Genomic DNA, 6,249 nt, shown 5'->3' with positions numbered 1-6,249 from the left:
GAAGTGATTGGATCCAAGATGGATGTTGGAAGTCAAATCAACAGGATTTGCTGAAAGATTGGATAAGAGGGAGTGAACAATGGATGAATCAAAGATGATTCTCGGGGTGTCTCTTGAGTTCCTGGAAGCCTGACAGTTCCATTTACTAAAAAGAGGAAAATGAGAGAGAAAATGTTAGGAGGTGTTGAGGGTGGGGAGCAGGAAGGGTGAATTTTGAGTTCTGCTTTAGGTGAGCTAGGTTTAGACTGCTAATGAGACAGCTAAATGGAGATATCAAATAAATAGCTGGATATAGGATCTAGAGCTCATGCAATAGTTCTGGACAGGAGATTAAAATGTGATGGTTTTAATAACATCAGTAACATAATAGCAGTGAGTGCTCAATAAATATTTGTTGGCAGAATCTGTGAAAGACTAAGTAAGCAATTACCATGGTCCAAGAGAGAAATGAGACCTCAAACAAAAGGAATAGCAATGGAACAGAAGTGTACACATTTGAGAAATATTCCAAAGGTAGAATCAATAGGATTCAGTGACTAAGTAGGAAGGGGTGAGAGAGGAAGAAATTGAGAATGACTCAAAGTGTGCTAGCTTGGAAAGCTAAGTGAATGGTAAGGTCATTGATGTGGGAGGCAAAACAGATATGGGATTGGGCATGAAAATCAGTGTAGATGACTATTCTTTCTCTTAACAAAGTAAAATGTTTGTGTTTTTCAAATGGCTTTGAGCTTCAAAATGTTTGCTTGCATTTTAAGAAAGCAAGCTTTAAAAATACACTTTAATTTGTCTACAGCAAGACAGATAACTTTAGTTTAATTACTACCTTTGGAAAAAAAATCCTAGGTAGAAACACATTTGGTAAAAACTATTTTCGCTTTCCTAATATTTTATATCACAAATCAGGATGTAATCCTCCTCTTTTCTACATTGGCCATGAATTTTATTTTTTCTCTCTCTCTCTTCATATATGTGGATACATTTTTTTTAATCATAAGAAATCAAATGTCTAAAGCAGGATCTAAGAGATATTTAAGGTAATTGTTCTTTGCTCCATTAGGATGGCCCTTTTCAACAGCACAGAAAGACAGATGGTCCAGAAGCTTCTAAGAGCAGCCTTTAAATAGGACTCTCAGTTTTTTAGGTACTTACCACAATGCTTTGCACTTAGTAGGCACCTGAATAAATGTTCTTTGAACATGGTAAGAAGTAAATATGTCCTCCTGTTAAATTGCCAAAAGAGTTTTCACAAACTCCCTTGCTAACATATCCCTAGCTGCAAAACCCTGACACTTCTTGCTTACATTTTATCTAAGGTGAAGTGAGCTTTGACTCCCTTGGCAAATCGTTCAGTGTGTTCCTACTACTGATAACAACCTTTTTAGTATGACCTTTTACTATCATTTAAACCAATGTTCCTAGTGAAATGTCTGTTGAATTATACCACACAAAAGCAAAATTTCATCACATATATATATATGTGAATATACATATTCATTTATCAAGAAGACTGGTCACCTTGCCATGAAAGCATATTAGCTACCCGACAAAATTATTTTTTGCTACCTTATAATGGTTATTAAACAGAACCTTTTTATCTTCCAAACCTATATAATTACTTCTCTTTTTTTTCCTCTAAGGGATCAGGCAGTAAACACTTATTGTCCTGAGAGCATTTTCGCAAAGTTTTGAGTTCTGCTTACAATTGCTCTGGTTTTCTATTTTATCAAGAAGCATATTCTGAATGTTTTTAAAATCCAGTTTAATGTAGCCACAAATCTTCGTACCCAAACCCAAGTCAAGGTCTTACATATAAACTCAGCAGTGCGTATTCATTGTTATTCAATTAATTAATATTAGTATTTGTTTTTAAAATCACATTGTGAGGCTCACGGCTTTTTATCTAATTAATTCTTAATTGTACTCCAGACACTCGAATTCCATATACTTTATGTACAAAAAGTCATTTTGAAACAGTTGCTCTGTCAGTTTTCTTCCTTCCATGCACTGTAGATGTCTACTGATCACTCTTTCCCATGAGTTGCTCATTTAATGCTAATTCTCCCCAATTATTGTTAGTTAAATGTTGTTCTTGTGATTTTATAAGGCAATAATACATCATTTAAGTGTCTTACTCTAAGGTGTTGTCCTAATGTAGCAAATGCAAAAACATCTCATTCCCCGAAAGAAAGGAAATTGAAACATCTGTCTTTCTGGGTCTTTGTTGTGAGTTCTACTTGCTAAAAGTGCAAAATGGCAGAGCTAGATAAAATGATCATGTGCCTCCCATGATGGTTACTTAACCAAATCAAACATACCACCCATGGAGGAGTGTTTGCTTGCGGAGAATGAAAACAAGTACTACCAGGTCTTTGACTACTACTCTTCCCTGGGTCTATTTTACCAGCTCTTGCTCTACCACTTTATCTCTGAATGTTATCTGTCTACATTATCAGCTCCCTCTTCTCACTCTATTGTGCTCCAATGGCAAAGGCCCTGCCTCCCACCTTACCTTCCCACCACATGCCAAACACACACACACACACACACGCACACACACACACACGCGCACACACACACACACACACTTTCTATTCCTGGTGGCCTTCCATGAGGAAAATTCTTCTCATCCTCTCCGCCTGATGATTCAACTTGCCCTTCCACTCAACTGAAATAGCTTGTCTTCTGTATAGAGATTTCCATAATCCCTCCATTCCAGTAAAGTTAATTATTGCCTCCATGTATTCAACCTTACTACAATTACGTAGCTCTATTACCATACTGTGTATTTAAATTATGTTTAAATGGCTGACTCTTATGAAAGTCTGTGAGCTCTTTGTGGGGAAGCACTATTGATTATTGATATCTGTATTGATCTGAGGTAGGCAGAATTCCAAGATGAATCCCAATGACTCTTACCCTTGTATAATCCTATCCTGTTGAGTATGGACAGAAACTGTGATTATGTTATGTTATAGGGCAAAAGGGATATTATCTGGGTTAGACATGACCTAATCACATGAGACCTTTAAAAGTAGAAAATTGTCTTCAGTTGATTTCAGGGAAGACATTAGAAAGACACACTACTGTGTACAGCCATACCACCCTGAATGCAACCAGTCCCGTCTGATCTTGTCAGCTAAGCAGAGTTGAGCCTCGTCAGTACTTGGATGGGAGAAAGACACACTTACGCTGACCTGGAAGAAGATCAATAATCATATTGTGAACTGTCTATGGGGGCCAGGTAGCAGACTGCCAGTAGCCTCTAGGAGCTGAGAGCAAGCAGTCCTTGACCAACATTCAGTAAGAAAACAGGAACTTCAATCACGCTGCCTCAAGGAACTGAATTCTGCCAAAAGCTGAATGAACTTGGAATCAGGTTCTTCCTCAGCATCTCTAGACAGAAAATCAGCCCAGCCGACACCTTGATTTTAGCATTGTGAGACCCTAAGCAGAAAGCCCAGCCATGGCATGCCTGGGCTTGTGCCCTGCAGAACTGTGAACTAATAAATGATTGTTTTTCTAAGCAATTACATTTGTGGTAGTTTGTTATGTTGCAATAGAAACTACACACTAGTACAGTGCCTGGTACATAATAAAATATTGGCTGGTCAGTTGTTGCTTGGTTGATTTGAATTAATGAATGAGAGTATGGAAGGAAGGACAGAGTAAAAAGAAAGAGAGGAGGATGAAAGAAATGTGCTATGCAGAAAAAAAGTTTGTATTTTGGCCCATTCCAACAAATGAATTTTCAGAGAATGAGCAGACACTTTCTTGGAATGATTGATTGGGCTTTCTAGCTGAAGAAATGTGGCAGACCTATTATGCCTGTTTAGATTAGCTTTTTCTGCTCATGTTTCCTAACTTCCGTCCCATCCCTCATCCGTAATCATTCCTTGACCCTGTTGTCATCCTTACCCTGACTCCAAATTGTCTGGTTAAAAAGAAAAACATAGCCCTGACAACTGTCAGCTAGTAGCTGGCCTAGTTGCTACCAGCTATGCCACAGTGTTTTCCTGTTGAATATAAACAGCTTCACATTATTTCAGCATCAGGTGAGAACTCACCGTAATTATAAAGTAAACAAAAAAGACCACTCCATAAACTTGCTTGAACAAAGTTCAAAACAAAGAGACTGTGCAACCACAAAACAATCAAATGTCTTCCAAAGAATATGAATGACAACTGCTTCCCTTCCAATGTCAACTCTAGCTCTGCTCTATTCCTCCTGCCCCTTAAATAAAAAATATTAAGATACCCATTCACCTAATTGGCCTGCGTTCTGACAGATTCCAATCCGGACCCCTGCTTCTTTGAATCCTCCCCCAAATCATTTAACACGAGCACAATTCTTAAAATAAGCTCCTCCTAACTCCCTCTTTTCAAGACAATTTATGGTTCCTCATGGTGTGTGATCTTCTTAACTGCAGCAAGCAATAGACTCATCTTTGCTTGACTAAAGGTATTTTCCTGGAGGTCTCCTCTGGCTTTGTGAACCTCCACAGAGGTGACGATATCTAGGCTAGACACCTCTTGGATGCAATGTCATGAGTGTTTAATGACTCATTGTTGGGGTATGTCAAAGTAAAAATAGCTGAATCTAAAAGTTTGCACAAATCATCATACACCCTCTTCTCCGAAGCTGAGGGCACTTCAGACTTACCTACAAATGCCACGTCTCGGGAGCTGGTTTCCACAGCCCAAAAGTGACCCCAGGAAAGTGACAATTGACTATCACAGTGGTGACTCTGGATCGAGTCAGGATTGCTGCTAATCTCATCATGAGTCACTGTCCATATTCTGTTTTCCTTGCTCCTTTCCAACTCCTGAGCCCCCAAAACCCAAGTGCATAAACATTGCTTGGGCTCTGTCCTGGTCCCTGTTCCCAAGTGGTAAGAGGGGTAGAAATTCCCTGAGTAAATTGCAGAATGTATAAAGTATTTAGGTTTGGATTAAGGCCAAGGACAAGAGTGTAATTGCTATTAATTTTATTTGAGGTGAGACTTAGACTGTAACTGTAGGCTTTTCTAAGAATAAAGACTTATGATAGAATCAGACAGGTAAAAATGTGATTAATAGGACTCAAGACAGGTAGGTGAGCTAGGCTCAGATTTGACTGACAATCAAAGGCTTGCTCCAGGTAAGCATACAAGGAAAAAGCTGGTATGGATGGGGAAGGGTGAGTCTTTGGGTGTTTATTGCTCTAAACCAGAGATTCTCAACCTTGGATGAGCAATGGAATCATCTTGGGAACTCTAAAAATTCCTAATATCAAGTCAACATTGCAGATCAATTAAATCAGAATCTGGGATCCAGGCATCAGAATTTTTAAAACTCTCCATGTGATTCCAGTGTAAAGTCAAAGTTCAGTTCAAGAAATAAAATATTATGGCCAAGTGCAGTGGCTCATGCCTATAATCCTAGCACTTTGGGAGGCCAAGGCAGGCGGATCATCTGAGGTCAAGAGTTTGAGACCAGCCTGGCCAACATGGTGAAACTCTGTCTCTACTAAAAATATAAAAGTTAGCCGGGTGTGGTGGCACACACCTATAGTTCCAGCTACTAGGGAGTCTGAGGCAGGAGAATTGTTTGAACCCAGGAGGCAGAGGTTGCAGTGAGCCAAGATCATGCTACTGTACTCCAGTCTGGGCAACAGAGTGAGACTCCTTCTCAAAAAATAATAATCATAATCATAATAATAAATTATAAATAAATAAATAAAATGTTATCTGTACCTTCGAAGGACCCTGTTATCTCCTCCTATATTTCCCTTCCCTTTCATACTTTCTTCTACATTCCAGAGGTGTAAAGTTCACCCCTTGAACTTTTTGTTAACATTTTCTGATTTCTCTATGGTTTTAACACTATGCATACAACTCTCAACAATATATTGCTTTATCTGCTTTTTAACTTTACATAAGGGGACTTACCCTGTATATATCCTTCTGATTTGCTTTTTCACTAATCAATATATTTTTGAGATTAACTATGTGAGTATATGTAGCTGCTGTTCATTCATTTTCTTTGGGATCCTACTATTTCCTCCAAGCAGTGTCTCAAATCTGAATTTCTCTTCTTACCTCTTGCCAGGAGACGAAGGGACCATATGAAAACAGAAATGTGTACAGGTATAAGTTTCTATCCTTTTCATAAGGGAAGTATGTAACCTACCTCTAATTACCACCTCAGGTTACTTACATTTCCTGATTCTTGAATAATTAGCATTTGACAATTTTTTTAAAATTTTAGACA

Source organism: Papio anubis, chromosome 15, assembly GCF_008728515.1.
Source record: "Papio anubis isolate 15944 chromosome 15, Panubis1.0, whole genome shotgun sequence".
In the NCBI taxonomy this organism is placed as follows: Eukaryota; Metazoa; Chordata; class Mammalia; order Primates; family Cercopithecidae; genus Papio; species Papio anubis.
The sequence above is the reverse complement of the archived record's forward strand: the minus strand, read 5'-3'. Positions refer to the sequence as shown.